The 19,442-nt window shown below is 31.3% G+C and overlaps 1 long non-coding RNA gene across 1 annotated transcript in view; it reads right to left on the bottom strand.

The window, feature by feature from the left end:
* LOC127291211 (uncharacterized) overlaps positions 1-19,442 on the bottom strand; it is a 270,805-nt gene that overhangs the window by 233,713 nt on the left and 17,650 nt on the right. Inside the window, exon 7 of the long non-coding RNA XR_007844558.1 lies at positions 2,357-2,523. This is a non-coding gene — a long non-coding RNA (uncharacterized LOC127291211). The remainder of the gene's footprint in view (positions 1-2,356; positions 2,524-19,442) is intronic.

Raw genomic sequence — 19,442 nt, forward strand, 5'->3', positions numbered from 1 at the left:
ATGCAATTCCATTCTCTATACTAAATTTTGACAAAAAAATAATAATTTCTACGCACATCAATAAAATCAAGATGAATAAAACACTTGTGAAAACAAAACAAATGAAAACTTTTCTATATATCCAAAATTATCGAAAAAAATCCCTAACAAGTGAAATAACTTTTTGCGCAAAGAGTGAGGAACCACATATATGAATTTTTTATCAATCGTTGATCGAGTTCATCATCTGCATTCAAGAGGACTTTTTTCATCTTTCTCGTAAAATGCCTAGAGCACATCAAATCGACTATATGAACATATATTGAGACACATACCCCTCTGGGACACGAGAGTTACCAAAAGATATTGACACCTATCTCTCTCTCTAAGATGAAGCGCAGCAGCATCCAGAAATAAAAAATACAAAATTTCTCGAATAAATCAGTACGGGATCATATATTCATAGCCCTATATATAATTCTAGTATAAAAGTTTATAAAAAATTTGAAAATCCACGATCGTATATTGCATGATGCGTATCAAGGCCTCAAGGTATTCCACGTATATACATCATTGCGTGGCGTACGTCGGAAGGGTTATGATACGCGTGTCAAATTTGGACTGAGCGCGGAGTCCGAGACCGCCCACGCGGTGAGAGAGATGAGAAGAGTGAAAAGAGGCGCTTATATGTACTATATAATGCCCTCACAGTCACTCCGATTTTCTCTCTCTCTCTCTCTCTCTCTCTCTATCTATCTATCTTTCTTGATCCTTTTCTCACTCCTTCCATTCTCCTTTTGCCCTTTCTCACTCCCCCCGTCGAATCGTTTTATTTCTTCACGTCTTAACCCCTTTTCGCGTGGTGGATATATCCAGCTCGCGCCTAAAATACGACAGGCCCTGGAGTTAATACTGCATTTAATCGAGGATGTGTGGGCACAACATCACGGCACTCCATAACAGAACACACGCAGCATCACACACGAGAAGGAGAGAGAGAGAGACCATTGGCAGACCCTCATACTGATATGGTACTCGCAATATATTCTGTCACGTGACCTCTGTGCCCTTCAACTCACAATGTAGAATAATCGGAATATTACAAAAAAAAAGGGTATATAAAAAGTCCTTTCTGATGAAAAGAATTTGTTTGTTTTGTTTGAACCTACTATTTTTTTACAATAACACAACTTTTTTTTGTTATTTCACACAAATATTTATTTAATCTAAATTAATGTTTTGTTCATTTTAATAAAATTTTCAAACCAAGATTGAGCGAAATAAACTTTTTGTTGATGCAACAAAAATTTCAAAGAAATTTTTTTTCAGACTGAAGAAAATAACAAAATGTAATATGCGTTCCAACCTAGAGCAATGAACATTACTTATCAGGAAGCGTGTGAGAAAATTTCCTGCTTTGATTATTTATATATATATATATAAATATATTTCAATGAAAGGCTTATACACACAACTACACAAGAAAAAGAGAAAGAGAGAAGGATATATAAGGAATACCGAGAGCTGCTCCAAAAAGACCGATCGCGATTGAGAATGTCACCTCGGAATTCAGTTTGCGTGAGGCGCAGAGCTCCACTGAATATTTCTTGGAACGAATTTGATTTAACTCGGTATACTAAATTTTTAGATTAACTGCTGCATTGGGCCCCAAACTTGGCGGCCTTTCTGATTTATTTCCCTTTATATCGTTTAATATTTTGTCAGTATATTTATTGATTCATATATATATATGTATATACACATGTGTGTATATATGACAGTAAATTCTCAACGAGTAATAAATGTTGTAAATCGCCAATAAATGTCAAATAAATTCCTAATTGTCAAAATTATATTCTGTATGTTAATATTACACGCGATATGAACTTCAAATTTCACCGCAATAGTGTATATATTGAAACTATAAAATTCTAATCTTTTCAAAAAAAAAAATATCAATCTAAACGAATAACAAAAAAAAAATTAAATACCATTTGATGGAATGAAATTTTACACTGATTGATCTGATGACAATTATGTTATATAAAATCATGTTCCATGATTTGAAACTGTCTAGCAATTAATTCCATTATAAACCATTAGCAAATTATCGGTAAATTCCGCAATTGTCTCTACACGGTGACATGCAAATTCACGTGGTTCACCGCGAAACCGCAGATAGAGGGAAATTAGTTAAAGTGCCACTAAGTAATATATTCTTTCATATATAAGACAAAAAAAAAGAAAAAAATATTTATGTTTAAGAGAATATTTTAACCAAACTGACATGAGTTTTATATTTAATCGTCAAAAAAGGTTTTTGTAACAGAATCGAAAATTCCCATGATTTTTAGTATTTTTAATAAAAATGACTCACCGATTATGGTTTTCTTCCTTGGTGATTCTTTTTGCAAAAGTTTTCTACAACACTTTCACTCCCGATTTCACTGTTTAAAAAATATACTTTAAACCTAATAAACGATCGCGATTTTAAAAAAGTCGAACACTCCCGAAGCTATATAATCACTTTTCAACCTTCACTACCTGAAAGCAAAAAATTTCAAATATATTAATAATTTAATAACACTTATTTTTTTGAAAAATAAAATTTATTATAATTAATCATTTTTGAATATTATCAAGGATAAAAAATTTTTTTGGTGATAAAAGCCACCGAAAGGGCTTACGCGTGACTTCCGTTGCCCTCCGCTTTCAGCGAGTTTCCACCTTTTCCAAGGGCCAATGAAATCCTCGCCTATAAGCCCTTTTGGTCGCCGGCGGTTTAATTATTTAACAAAACTACCATTTCTCCTACATTTGTTTTCTTTAACAATAACCAACCATTTTTTAAATTTTAAATATTTAAAAAAAAGAAATTCAATCTCATAATTTTGCTTTATAGTACTTAAATAATCCCTTATCCATTCCATCAATATTATCGCGTAAAGTATAAATAAAGATATAATTAAAATCTCATGTGTAAAATTAAAAGCAGATTCAAATATAAACATATATATATATATATATATTGAAATACGAAACGTGTCTTCGCACGGTTGCCTTTATCCACATCGCATATAACTTCCTCTATAACGATCGAGATTAAAATCTGACAAACGGGAGGAGCCAATGACGTGTCGTTATACATAACTACCGTCCGTTGATTGTCAATCTCAATATTCTTTCAAAATTTACTCGAGCGTCGACTCTTAATATTTTTCTTTCTCTTATAACATATATTACAAATTTTTTTAACTGTGTTAAATCTTGCAAAAAATAATTCTACTCTTTCCTTTTTTCATCAAGAAATTATTATGATGATTTTTGCTAAATAAAAATCGAAAAAAGAAAAATTGAATTTCCAACTTCCGCAAATGATATTAGAATCTAGTTCGGGGGCATTTCATCTCGCTTGATCGCGCGAATAAAGACATAAAATGAAACGGGCGTTCGTGAAGAGAGTGCATAATTGTCCGATGAAGCCAAAGTCTATTGGGTCCACTAGCGACGATGTGTGTGGTCTACAATATAACCAGCCCGCCAGGGCCCCTGCTCACACTAATAACACCCCCCACTCTCTTACATTCTCTCTCTCTCTCTCTCTCTCTCTCTCTCTCTCTCTCTCTCTCTCTCTCTCTCTCTCTCTCTCTCTCTCTCTCTCTCTCTCTCTCTTCCTGTCGTTTTACTCTCCTTACTCCTCTAAAGAAGGGGAGAAAAGGAAACAAAAAATAAATAAAGAGAGAGAGAGAAGTCTGAAAGATTCAGAATCGAGTCGGCAAATCGTCTTCTACCCCTCCCCCCCACTCTGAAGCTTTATTTCGTGACTCCCAAGGAACGATGTCATCCAAATTTCAATCCTTTCTTTTTCTTCTATATAAAATTTCAGTCGAAAAGCAAAACGCACATTCGCTTGTCGTCCTAGCAAATTTCTCACATTCTATCGCTTCATTATAAAAGACTTGACCATCAACAAGACTCCTCACAAGGCTTCTGGATACCAACCGAACTCGTTTCTAAAATCCCAGTCGAATTACAATGTCGGCTGTTATAGATCGTTCAGACTCTATTCCCCTGATGACGCTTAATTGCGATCACAAGAAGAAAAATAAAATAACGGTCTCTTGATTTCGTTTATAAAAACAAAAAACTCACAATTTCTGTAATTCACTTAAATATGTATAGAAAAATTAGTTTGCTATTTTATGCTAAAAATTAGCTACGATAACTAATAATTTGTTCTGATAACTAGTAATCAGTTATGATAGATAATAATAATTAGCCGATTGCTATGGAAACGATTGCTATGGGAACTGTTACTATGGAAACGGTTGTCATGGAAATGGATGCTATATATGGTAACGGTTGCTATGGAAACGGATATCATCAATGTTAGAAATTTCTGTCGAAATTTTTTGTAAATAGCAACTGAAGTTTTATGCTGTTACGTGTTACGAAAATTTTGTTACCATTTCGGAATTTTCCGAAACATGTATCAACATAAAAATTCAGTTGCGTGTATGAAAATTTTGTTACAGTTTCGTAATTTTCTGCAACATGTAACTGCATAAAATTTCGGTAATACGTTTCTTAAAATTTTGTTACAGTTTCGTAATTCTCATGATTGTTGCTGAATAAAATTTTAGTATCACGTAACTAAAAATTCATTACTGTAATAATATTTTCAGTGATGCTGTAGTTACTTTTATATATAATTCAAATTAAAGTGCGTACTAGTAAAAATCCTAAAGTTGTAACAAAGTTTTGAGAAAATATTAAATTAATCCAATAAATCTTATTTTGGGTAAATTCACTTTTTTAGACATTTTGTTTTTGGTATTAATATAGGTTATATTTATATATATTCTTTATATGACATAAAAAATAATAACATATGTTATTGTATGATGTATATAATTCCAAGAATAGATTTTTAACACTTTTCTTTACTATTTTTTATTAATTTTAACTATTTTACACTACTCACTCAAACTTCACAACTATATTTTCACAATTTTGTTAAAGTAACTTGAATTTTTGTTACAGTTTCGTAATTTTCAGGAAATCTCTCTCTTTTCAAAACTGTTTTGAAAATTTCAGTTACAATGTCTTAAATTTTCTGTTACAGTTACTTGTTTTCCCCTTACGCAACTTAGAAATCAGTAATTTATTTAGAATTTTCAGTAACATTTTGTATTTTTAAGTAAAGTTTGGCAAATTTTCGTTAAAAGTAACTGACTTTAGCTTTCAGTAACAATATTTTGAAAATTATGATACTTATGTATCTTAATTTTGACGGAAAATTCAGAACATTTCTAACAGTGATGGTAGCGGTCACCGAAAATTATAAGGTATTAAAATAAGCTGCAACGCTTATTATTTTAATTCAATTTTGCTTATTTTAATACCAAAATAGATTAAAATAAGCAAAAAATTGGATTAAAATAATAAGCGTTGCAGCTTATTTTAATGCCTTTTAATTTTCTGTGGTTGCTATGGTAACTGTTTTGATTAAAAATTAGTCAAAACAGTTACTAATTCATTCAATGAACGAATCGGCTTAGTTGAATTATAGTCAAAAGTAAATAATTCAACATAAAAATTGCATTTTACTGTTATACTTGGAGGTCATTTAAATAACAGATTTTTTTTATATACATATCCTTAAATATCTGAAACACATTTTAACAGAATTGTTGCGCTAATATATTATATAGAGTTTCATATATATATATATATATATTAAGCCAAAGAAGAAATATAGCTTTTTAAAAGGCGTCAGACCAACTCATAAGAGCATTCACTCTTTATCGTTTGCCCAGAATATTCATAAGCCCTCAAGTAATATTCGATTGTCCGGCGCTCTTAAACGCCAAAAATTTACGCTCGAGTTTACGAGGGACCCGCGTGCAACAAATATGTGAGTTGATGTTTGTGGTCAAGAAAACGAACAAGAGAGAAAGAGAGAGAGGAATGAAGAGAGCTAAAGAAAACAGAAGAAAAAAGAAAACGAGCAACATTCAAACCTAAAGGGAAGTAAATTCTTTTCGTTGATACATCCCGAAAACACCCTATTAAACACAATTTTTTACTGTCCAAATGTAATTCATCGCAGTTTGTGTTGACATATATAAATAAAAAAAAAAATTGTGAAACGAATTTTACACAATAGTTAAATATAAATTCATTTTGAACAAAAAGTGAAAATATATTTTTTAAGTGTAAAAAAAAACCTAATGATATTTCACTGATGACAGAGTGACAAAATATTAACTTTTCAAAAAAAAAAAAACAGCTTGAATAATTATTACAATGGAAACTTAAAAATACCCATTTCAAATATAAAACAAAAAATGTATTCCATCCGGATGCAAGTACCTATCATACACTATATCGCTACTTTAGATTTGGTTCACTGCACTACTGCCGAGCTTTCTAGTATCTAGTATATGTGCTTTTGTATTTTCATCCCAGTGAGTTCAATGGATTAAACAGACAGTGGAGATACTTCCCTCTCTCGCAAAAACCATGTTTAGAGCAATATTTCGTTCAGAACTTTGTCACTAGCAAAACAACGGGTTCACGAGGACGACAAACAATGGATTCATCGATATATAGTGAGAGAGAAATCGATAGCATATTTTTTCGCAACAGTATAAATACGAGGAGAAAGAGGAACGAGATGTCACCCGCACCTTTCCTCAGCATCCCTTTTAGACATTTAATTGATGAACGGCTTGGAAGGAAATAGATTAGTTTCACGAAGCGACGACTTCCTGAATTTGTATGTGTGTGTGTGTGTGACTTTTGCCATGAGAATCAAAATGTCAAGATCATTGATTTACACAATAAACAGAGAATATTCGATCCGTTCACCAAGAGTGCAAACATTAGAGAATACGTACACGTTTTCCATCTTAAGCTTCTTTTCTCGCGTTTACTCTCATGGTAATGTTAGAATTTCATTTCAGCAAGGTTTTTATTCAATCCAAGATTTTATCCCCTTAAATTAAATAAAACATCTAAATTTTTATTTTACTGATAATTTAGCTAACACGGACTAATTAAAAAAAAGGAACTATTCGAAAAAAAACAATTATTTACCGATAGTCAACACCAGGAGCGCTACCTTCGCGTAATTATTTTCCTAATTAAAATTAGTAAAAACCAAACTAAAAATTCTTGATAATTTTAATTAGATTTTCGTTTAAATTTTACTAATTACTAAAAGTTTGTAAACCTATAAAAAAAAATAACCCCAATCCCTGGCCCTTATAACAATATCTTATTGAAACTAAAAATAGGAACTTTAATGTGGGAAAGTATATAAAAGTTTTATTATTAAAATTCGATCAAGCAGATTGTGAGTTAGCTTTATGAAGTTTAATTATTTCGCGTTTTTAATGGACCTCATCATCGTGTTTCTCTTTTGGGGAGAACCTGTTAATCGAAAACTCCCTAGTCATCGAAGACAAAGCTGCTTTATGATACGAAGTACTTTGGCAGTACAACAACAGGTTGTATTTTTTTTTATCTTTCTTTTTTTTTTTCTTTTAAATCAAAGACCGGGACGAATCTTTGTACAAAGAAATACTCACTTTAACGTTTTTTTTTTCATAAGGTATATATATATATATATATAAAGGACACCGGTCAAGTGTATATATATGTATTCAGTAATGGTCTCGTTCCAGTTCAATGCCACACGAGCCCCGCTAAATGACCGATAATTATCGACGTGTCTTTAATAATAATTAGATAGGTAAACAGTAATGTCATGCGTGAGTAAACACTAATATTTCACGCATGATTAACAATGACAAGTGTCAGTCATTTACTCAACTAGAGTGAATATATTTTTGGTCCTATTTAATTTCTACGGTCAATTAAAATTTCTCCCCCCACATCCTTATTATACTAACAGCTATTTTTTTCCATCCTTTATGAGAAATACCCTAAAAAGTTGCATTTTTTTCTCATCTTTTTTTTGATAATATAAAAAAAATTCTATTATAAAAAATGTCAAAATTATCCTAGATTGGTAAAAAAAAAAAATATCAACATATAATTATTATTATTAAAGAAACCTTTTATTCTGCAAGACACTCGCTTATTAAAATTAGGAATACTTGACTAAATTCAGTCACGCCTCGTTCAATCGTTCATGTTTTATTCATGATCAAATGTGCCGAAGAATAAAAGGATAGACGGTTAATGGAAAATCGTAGTGATTCTTATCGGGTTGAATTAGGAACCAACGAAAATAATGGTCAGCACGCGTCTCATCACTAATGTTGTGTAGCGTAATTGTGTATCTCGTTTAGAAATTATTGTTCATAAAATTTCAATGATTTGTATATTTTGATATTCAAATTTCAATCGAAAAAATAAAGAACAAAATTACTTAGAATGTTTCAAAAAAAGAAATGGATCTTATATATTGATCAATTTTAGATAGGAAAAAAAATATACAAGACATACCAAAGGTAAAATGAGAATTATAAAAAAAAAAAAATACTAATGGTGTCTATTAAAGGTATCTTAATCAAAGTGGGTGGTCATTCTAAATCCTCTAAAGAATTTTTAAATCTAAAAAGAGTTACTATCTATACTTTCGACAAATTAAATACAGAATATAAAAATCGAAACTAACAAAAAAAATTTGTTGCAACAACAAATAAGGTTCAAAATTTTTTTTTAAATTTTCGAAATCGTAATTTAGTTTAAATTTGGCGTAACTTTTATATCAGAAAATTAATTTTCTTAGTCTACTTAGAAACGTATTCAATAATAAGGATGCGATCAATATAACGAACATATCCTTTGCTTCGATGTGGCATCTTGACATAGACTTTAGAAGATAAGCGCGCACCAAAGTTTCGAACTAATTGCACTCTACCAAGCACATAATTGAATGCTACACTAACAAAGCTGATGCATGAAGGAACCTTTTTTTTTTAAATAAAAATTCAAATATCAATTTTTTAAAATTTTTCCTTTTGAAAAAACGAAAATGACAGTTTATTGACATATGTATATATCTAAATAAACTTAAGTCAAATTTAAAATGAAAATATAGAGGGAAAAATAATATTTTTTTTCAAATTAAAGAATTTCAGCAAGTTAATTTTTAATAACTGCCTACCGTATCCCAGGAGACTCATGCAACACAAAATCTTTTTATGAGAACGATGAATTATGAGGCGCCGAGCAAAGTGCATTTCTTACAAAGATTTATGGGTATGTCTAGGTGTACAAAGCGAAGCATTATTGTGTCTTTCGGCGCGAAAGACTTTTTGGTGAAAGATATAGCAATGTCTTATTTACATTGTAAAAGTCTAAAATTTTGCAATTGTGAAACTTGATACCTCTTTTGTCTATGTAAAACAAGTGTCTTTTCTTTATGATTTCTTACAACAATTTACTAAAACTGTTTTCTTCTCACCAGACAATTTTAAAAAATTGTCTATTAAAGAAAAAGCAATTTTACAATTTTTTTTTGCAATTCTATAAATAAAAATTATTAAACACTATATAATTTCCACTCTACCTAAAGAAACATAAGTTTCAAAATCGAGACATAGAAATACCCAATTTCTTTTAAAGAAAACGTGACGTAAATAATTCGTTTTGTTTTATCTGTGCTCATCAAGGAAGCAACACCACAAACTGTTTATAAATCACTGCGCACTGTCAACCAGAAGATTACGCATTTAATAGATGCAATTTCATTTTGTGGTCAAGAAGAGAAAAAAAAAACCCTTTTACATGTCATTTTAAAGTACCTACGCAATAATATTATTCCATTTAATTTCTTTCAAGTCTAATTTGCCAACAACGAAAAGAAAGATAAATTGTATTAAAGAAACAGTTTCTTCAACCATTTGTGATTTATTCACAAAAAACAAAGTGATTAAAATACAAATCATTAAATATGATTATATTTTTTTAGAATTAAAATAAAAAAGTTAAGTTTTTTTTTATTTGACAGAAGAAGCAATGAAAAATTGTTGCCGAAGATTGAAGTAAGAATAAGGATCAGAATAATGCATGATTATTAAAGAGTTAGGATTTCATGAGTTCAAGTGACATTGGTGCTCATTGTTATTCTGACTGAATACTTTATTAGGGTTGAAGCAGCAAGATATGAGATCGACTCGTTCCCTTACTCCTCCATCACCCTTCCTCTCTTCCTCCTCCTCCTCCTCCTCCTTTGCCCCTCAATCCCACTTTTGCCCTTCGTTCGGAGAATTCTGAGAGAAGGTAGAGAGTGAGAGAGGATAGGAACATTGGAGTTGGGGGCAACTGTACAGACCTACAGCGTTTAACTTCTAATTGAATTGTGAATCCCCAATGCACCACCGACACTATAGTACAGAGAAAGACCCACAGTTAAATCAACTGTGTGAACCTCCTAACTGAATTATCAATTCCCAGTATAAAAGCAAAATGCTGAAACGTTCGTGATCAAAATAATCCGCTGGAAAAATAAATCAAAGAGCAAAAAGAATACCACCAGACAAAAATGAACCTTATACACTGATCCAATATTTGTCCTCGAAAAAAAAAATATATGTACGAGGCAACATCGAGATGATCCAGAGCAGACAATCTTCAACCACGTAATTGAACCTACTATACGAAAAATGTTTTATTTCAAACTCTTCATTAATTTTTTTAAAAAATAAAAACAAACATCCATTGGAAAAGCATAAGATAAAATTATATTTGTGTTTCATTATAAAAAAAAATTTGTTTATCTATTTAATTTGGAGCAATATTGGAAGAAAAATTAAAGACGATAATGTATCAGAATTTTGGGATAATGCGCAAGAATTTTAAGACAACAATGCCTCAGAATTTTGAAGTAATACTCAGACTAAAAAACAAAAGTAAAACAATAATGTATCAAAATTTTGAGACACAACTAAGACAACAATGCACCAGAATTTTGAGGCAAAACTAAAACAATGGTGTACAACTAAGACAACAATGTACCATAATTTTGAGAGAAAATTAAGACAATAATGCACCAGAATTTTAGGATAAATCTAACATAACAATACCCCAGAATTTTGAGACACAACTTGTCACAACAATGTACCATAATTTTGAGAAAAAATTAAGACAATAATGCACCAGAATTTTAGGATAAATCTAAAATAACAATGCCCCAGAATTTTGAGACACAACTAAGACAACAATCTACCATAATTTTAAGAAAAAATTAAGACAATAATGCACCAGAATTTTAACACAAAACTAAAACAACAATGTACCAACATTTTGAGACAATATTAAATTCTTTACATAATACACCCAAAATATTAAGACAATAATTTGAATATAAATATAACACACTTTTCATGTCTATAGCATTATAATTCTGTGAACAAACATTAATGAGAAAAGTAACGCAATATCCAAGTTTTAACAAAATTTTTATTTCTAAAAAAAGGAGTGAATGTTTCTAAAAAGGTTTTTGCAAGTCCCGCAACAGCATATATAAAGGGAATTACGCAAAAGGACAGTAAATCATAGGGTCATTATTAAGTTATCAGCCGACACGAAGTTAACAAACGCGCGCGCACACACTCACTTGCCTCGAGTTTCGTCGAGCTTTTGCAATTTCCGTATATAGCCAGTAGCATTTTCAAATTAAGATTTAATCTGATTCGTCATCGAAGGGTGAATTTTACGAAGGGTCCTCGCGACAATAATTTACATTCGTAATTTATTTTCAAATGTCCTATACTAATTTAAGAGACATCATTAATTTTTTTTTCCATCAAACCTTTTTTAAGAATATTTGAGGCATTTTTTTTTGTAAATTTTTCAGCACGAAAAAGAAAATAACAGTAAATTTTGAATGCAATTTTTTTTCATCCCCCCCTTAGGTATAACAATGAAGCATATTTTGGAGATGTAATTTTTTTTTTTTTTTTTTGTACTTTTGGGTGAAAAAGCACGTAACGTGTGAAAAACGGCAAGACGCGCCCAACGAGTAGGACGACTCTGGCAAAAAGGATGCAATCTTATAGGAGGCCCGCGAAATAAATGCACACGCCTTCGAATTTTCGAGTACGTGAGACCCTATTGTCAGCCGGAGCACGTTCACGACGCGACACCCGGCATATGAACTCTCGGTAGACTTCACCTTTCTCAACTTTGTCCTAGAGCTTACACGGTGCTTTCCAGCAGCAGCAGTAGCAGCAGCAGCATGCTGGAGAAAAGATACATGAGGATTTGGTGTCCTAGATAACTTCCACGAGATTACGTCACAGACACACCAATATAATCTATGTGGAGGGGAAAAAAAATACTTGCACCAACTAATACAGTTAGTAAAGTAAATTTAAAAATTTATATCAAAAATATAATTTTAATTTCAATAAAATATAAAATAAAAATTATCAGCGAGATGAAATTTTTTTTTTAATGTCCCTTGAGTGTAGCAAAAGAATCGGATAGAAATAAAATAAATTCTAGTACGCACACAGTATAAACTATAAAGATGAATGAAAACGTATTTTGGCAAAAAGCCGCACTGATATAATAAAATAACGTATGAAATATCCTTTTATTGTTTTGGTAGGAATAGGAAAATTTTTTTGTTTGTTTTTTTTTTATATATCAAAACAAATGAAAGGGGGCCAGGTCGTTTTTCTATCATTCGGATAAAACGGAATAGACTTTTTTTTATCTTCATTGCTGGATTAAATGGAATATATCATGGATAGAAACGGAATAGAGTGCAATAAAAAATAGAAGAAAAAAAAATCGTAGAGATTCTGACTATTTTGAAATACAACGATATATATTTTTTTTTTTTTCGTCAGGTGGAAAATTGCGCGCACTCTTGGACAAATATGTGCATTCAAACATAAAAATGCTGAAGAATACAAGAAACTAAACGATAATGGATTTTTCTTTGGGCGCGTCATCAAAAAATTCAACATCTAGAAACAAGCAATTTATTTGAAAATAAATATTTTGTTTATTCTAATAAGATTTAAAAAAAAAAAAAATAAAAAAATATTTAAAAATTTTTAATCAGTTTTAAAACAATTTATTATTATTAACAGTTTTTTAAAAATATACAATTTTTTTTCCCCAAAGATATTGTAAAAATATATTATTGGATTTTAATTATTTCACTGAATTGAGATAGCAAGTATAAATTTCATAATAATTAGTATAATAATGTCTAGATTGTTCCGCAGTAGATATTATTATTGGAAATGGATAATTTAAAATAATTTCCTAGCCGAGCAAAAAGTGTTAATGAAGCTTTGTAACTAAATTTTGTCATCGGATTATAAATCATTTTAAACGAGATATATATCACTATCGACTTTATATATATATTTATATATAGATTATAAATGCGTTTCCCATATCTCGATTAATTTCATATTTTTACTATCCGTGAATAACATTTTAGAATACTACCAAAATTTTTAAAAATTTCTAAATACGAAATTTAAGAAAAAATATATAAAATTTCCAAACAAAACTAGCAATATTGAGTCAACATTGCTCTGTAATATTATACTGTCAAAACTAATACAGAGTTGCCATAAAAATTTAATTTATTTTTTCCATTATTTTCAGATAAAATTTGATCTATTTCCCCTGAAAATATTTATTACTATGCGAATATTAACGGCAATATTGCGATATAACTCCAAGCGGATATAATTAGCGATGACAGCAATATTGCAGAGAAATATTAATTCAATATTACCAGGCAATGTTTCCTAAATATTGCAAAGACTGAAAAAAAATAAAACCAACTTTATGTAGATCTTTTTTTCCAACAGATCATTACTTTTATCAACAATTTAACATTCAAAGACACCGCGATGAGGAGAAATGAAGAAAACATTGATGCATTCGTCGTGTATAATCTAAGGATCGCTTATCTGCGAAACGGACGCTGCGCTGTCCCACGCTAATTAGGTTTTATATATATATACATATATATATATATATAAAGAGGAGAAGGCCGCGTTTCGCATAATCGTATGACCGCAAACGTAAACTCGATGATCGAAACTCAAGTCAAACGCGGCTTTGGACAAGGATTATTTTTAATTCAATCAACGTCACGAATCGCTCGATTCTCCGCATTCGATGTTGTATTGTGAGTTAGGGGAGTTGTCCAATGGATTTGAATACACACATGCCAAATGTCGGTCCATCGGTAGGGTCCGTATGTCCTGTGCGCGCGGTCCATAGGCCGTCGATCCGTTTGTCCGCGCGTTTCGTTCAAGATCTCGTGTGGCAATAAATAAGGGACGAGCGACGCAGTAGGACAGTCCGCGATGTCGTGCGGAATGCATCGGCTTCTGTCAAACGGATGGGCCATTGAACGGTGGGGAACACTCACTCGAGCACTGATCCAAGCCGATTGCATTAAGGCTTTTCCAAAATGAGCGATTCCGTGCGAGCACGATCGGCAACTAACGATTGCCAAATCTGGACTTGAACGTATCCTTGTCCTTCTTTCACATTATTCTTTTCTCTTTCTTTCCATATTATACTTTCTAACCAGAAATAACGATTGACAATATTCATATTCGATAATTTTTTGAATTATATTTTCAATCATTAAAATTATTGCAATCAAATCTAAATTGTAAATCAAAATAATGACACAGAAAATAATAATTAAAAATATGTATAAAAAAAACGTATTTACAAATCATTGGAAAAATATTTTTTTAAAAAAAAAACCTTGTAGAAATAATCTCAGAGAAAAAAGTACAATTAGCACAGAGAAATATAGGGGGGAAACAATCTGTATATTTGCAGGCTTATTTTTGAATCTTTTATCAGATTATTATATATTAACCTGAATATTTCGTTTTTTCGATAATGAAGAATTTTCCTATATATAGCAAATTTTCAACGGTTATCAATCACGAATGCGAGAAGTCTATTTCGTGCTTCCAACCCACCATTTGCAATTTGTTTATTAACCGCATACCAAATCCTTCAATAAACTGAATGCTTTCAAACTAATTTTCATGCAACCTAAACCAAGTATACAAATCGAATTCATATTAATATTATGTATTATTATCGGGCAGGAATAATCCCCAGTTTGTAGATATTCGCTATATTAAATATTCCTCTACGCAAATTTATATATATATATATATATATATATATATCCTGTTTCGTGGTCAATGCAGTTATTCTAGGATTCTGATTGAATGGACGCGGAAAATAATTATCGCAGCGCATTTTAATGGGAATTTAATATCGAAGAGTTTCGTTGAGTGATAATTATAATATAGAATTTTAATAATGGATGATGCGTACAATACATCCATATTGGAAAAAATACTTTATACAGTTATTCAATTTGACTCGGTATCAAAACTATACATTTGTCAAAAAAATGTCAACATTTTTGAGAAACAGAATAATATAGACTTTATGTGAAACATATGTTGGATGGAAAATTGCGTATCTCTCTCCCTCTCTCGATTGTCAATGACACAGCGTTTCATCATCAAGGATTACAATGATTCGCTCAAGAATGTTAATTGACTGAATCGAAAAATTACAAAGCGTCACAGAGTTGTGTATAAGGAAACCTGTTGACAGACGAGAAGTTGCGCGCAAGTGTATTTGTGTTGGAAATTTTACGAGCGGCCTCGGCATTTAAAGATCATATTCGCATACACCCTACCGCTAACAAAGCCCAGTCATACATTCAAGTTACCCAAGGACAGACCTCCTGCATACAAAGTGACAACGCGATGCAATCCTGAACCAAGGGATGCAATCCATTGGAATGTATTTGACCATTCTTTGATTTTTTAATCCTTATTTACCTTACTTTCAATGATTCACGAGAATAGATTACACCTATATCCTTTATTTTATCACTATTAAACGAAAAAAGTGTTTTTTTTTTATTTAAATATCAATAAAAATATAATGAAAAGAAATGAATAATTTTGTTTAAACAAACATTTTTGCAAAAAACACACGAAAAAAATGAATTAGTTACTGATGCTAACGAATGTTTGCTAAAATGATTAAAAAGTTAGCTGTAACGAAGAGAAAAAATTTAAACCTCATATTATTTCTATATTATCGATCAAAGTTTGTTGTGGCAGCAAAAAATTCGCCATCACTGCAAAACCTTTTCTATCCATGTATACGTTATTAACCTCCTATATTGTTTAGCAGCGTAGCAGATAGGCGTCTGACTAAACACGACTCGTTCTACTGTGAGCTATCTATTTACAATTCTAGTCCCCTAAAATATTATTATCACTGAATACATAAAATAAAATTTTTTTTTCACAAATCGAAAAAATCACTCTAATAAATAAGATTTTGTCTCTCTTTTTCGGAATAGAAAATTCATTATAAAATGAAATAATCCTTCCCTACCGGATTCAAGGTAAATTTCAACGCAGGGTCTTCCCCCGATTTGATTCTTTAAAGATAACTGAAAACCATTGATTCGAAAGAATATATAGAAAATAGCGTCAGAATTCAATTTAGATTTATTCTCTCGATATATTATTGATTTACTTTCGAATAAATTTTTAACAATCTCTCCGATATCCTTCTATACCTATATATATATATATATATATATGTAATGAATAATGAAATAAAATATGCAATGAAATATCCTAATTATATGAAAACACTAATCAAATAAAGGAATTTTATTTGGAACGAATAAATAAATGTCAAATAAAGTTCAATGAAAAATGATAATTAAACCAAGTTAATTATATAACAGAAATTATTAAATTTTGTGCAATATAATTGATAAGTTTCTTTAATGAATCGTAATTAAATTTTTCTGACGAAATAAACTATAAAAATATATCTCAACGACGACGATGAAATAATTTTATGTCGACAGCAAGTATATCAGCTTACCCTTTGAGCGCATATAGTCGAAAAACGGTGGCAGAATCATGGTTAGTTGGAATAATAAACGAACCGAGAAAATATGTTTATCTCCCTTGTATCCCCTGCGGTTAAAACTTTGCGACAACTTTTTATTGTTTATTCGACTCAAATGAACAAGGCACCCTCGGGGGAAAGTCGCTTCGTTTGCCCAGGGGGCGTCTCACGACCTCCTTCATGTCTTTTACTAACTGTAAAATTAGCTACCATCATTCGTCCCTTCACGGGGTCCAATACTTTCTCGTAATTACCTTATTCACCAAGATTATACGACACTTTTACTTATTTTCGAGATACATAAAACTGAATGCGCGAAACTTTTTCTAAATTATTATTATACCCACGCAGAAAACAAAGATATATAATAAATATATGAATTTATTATAACGAAGAGAACGAGAATTAAGAAAAACAAGTTGTAAATTCAGATGTTCATTATACATGAACATTTTGCTTCCTCTTTACGATCAGCAAAAAAATTTACTTCCTCGTGGAGAAAGCAAAATTTTATTGCCAAAATGTGAATTTTTGATTTTTTAACTTTTTGATTAATTCTTTAAATTAAACCTGAAATGTATACTTTATATATATATATCGATCGATTCGGCTTGACGTAAGGAATACGATTTTATTATATATAACCTTAAATTTTTCTATTTAAAAATTTTTTCGATTAAAAAAAAATTTTTGGAAAAAAGACGATAAAATTTTTTTTTGGGGTATTTTTCAAAATCCTTTGGTCAGATTTGAGAAATTAATATGATAAATGAGCCTACCAAATTTTATCTAAATCCATTAAAACCTGTTAAATTTATCTTCTAAACAAAAAAGGGATCCACACACACACACACACACATACATCCGGACAATTGATCAGGATCTCATATAACATGTTTCTATAAAGAAAAAAATTTGTTTCCGCCACTTTGAAAAGTTTTATAAACGAAATTACTACAAAGCTTCCTCCACGAGGAAGCAAAAAAATATATATATTATAGATAGCCACCTTTTTTCCAAGCAAAAACGACTCTGCGATACATGCATATATACTTCTTAATTCTAACTACTGAAAAAATTTATTTAACTTTCTTTATACACAAAATACATTGAAATTCCAGAGCGTGAAAACATTACGAAGCAATCTTCTTTATTTTCGTGTCACGAACCGCAATTCGAGGACTACAATGAATTTGAAACGCTCGCAACATTTTTCCCAGGATAGAGAATTAGTAACCTCCCGGTCAATAGCTTTCCTGGGAAATCTGTTCAGCAAATTCAAATCCAAATTTATAAAGAAAATAATTCCTAATTATGAATTTTAAGATAAAAAAAAATATATATTTTTTGAAATTAAATAATAATTATTATTATATATATATAGTCACTCTTTTTCTAGGTCTTTGAACTTGAAAGAATTCTAATACTGAGCGCGCAGAATATAAGAGTTTTCGAAAATCCCAGCTGGCAACAGGACATACATGCACGTGGGGCAGTGCTCGTTAAGCCATTGCGATCCACCGAGATATCGTCATGGCATTAAATCAAGTCCCTCTTCTCAAGTCCTGACTGACTTTGAGTCCGCGGCCGTACGTAAAACAAAAGAATCGTTAACGTCCACTGGCCAAGCATGAGACAACGCATTCAAATGAGCTATTGGTCTCTAAAAAAAATGACAACGTCGAGTTCGATAAAAAGAGTCGAAATTATGTCCCATTGCAAATCAGGACAATTCAAACATTACTTCAATGTTTTTTTTTTTCAACAAAAACGTAATTTTTTTTTTTTTTTTTGCAAAAAAAGATCCAATTTTTTTCCCTCTCAAAAACAATGTTACATCATTATACAGAAACATTCACTTATTTCAATAATTGTTTCTTTCATATAATTAGTTTCTTACTTTCAAGGGTAAATATTTAGTAAATATCAAAAGATTTTAAAAAAGAAATGAAGAGAATCTCTCTCTTTCTCTCTCCATTATTGAGAGAAATGGAGTCTGAATAATCCATCGACAAAGTTAGAGGTGTCCGTGAGACAAGAGGAGGGCATAGGGATAGTATATGTATGTATAGTTGAGATTAGAAGGGCGGAAAGCGAAGTTACCTTATTCCGGACGCATAGAAATGCAATGCTAGAGAATACGGAGCGCGTCACGCGATGCAATCGTAATTGGCAGTACTGAGATTTGCGGTGGTCGAAAGGTCGCGGCAAAGGAACAAAGTGTCCTCGGGTAGTTGTAACGTTCGTGCTCGTCTCTCTCTCTCTCTCTCTCTCTTTGCCTAGAAGTCAGCACCTCTGAATATGATTAGCATATGCATGAAGCGTTCTCCCTTTTCCCTTAACCATACCCGTGTATTCTCCTTGTGCCCCCCCCCTCCACATCCCTTCACTCAATCCCTTACAATTGATGCCCCCTTCCTTCATTTGATATATCCCTCTTTGCCCTCCAGGTCTGCCTTTAATCCCCTCACTTGCCCATTCTCCCTCTCTCTCTCTCTCTCTGCAGTTTGCTGCGTCGA

The sequence above is a fragment of the Leptopilina boulardi genome, unplaced genomic scaffold (genome assembly GCF_019393585.1).
Source record: "Leptopilina boulardi isolate dan_hultmark-lab unplaced genomic scaffold, ZJU_Lbou_2.1 LbouV2_126, whole genome shotgun sequence".
NCBI lineage: Eukaryota > Metazoa > Arthropoda > Insecta > Hymenoptera > Figitidae > Leptopilina > Leptopilina boulardi.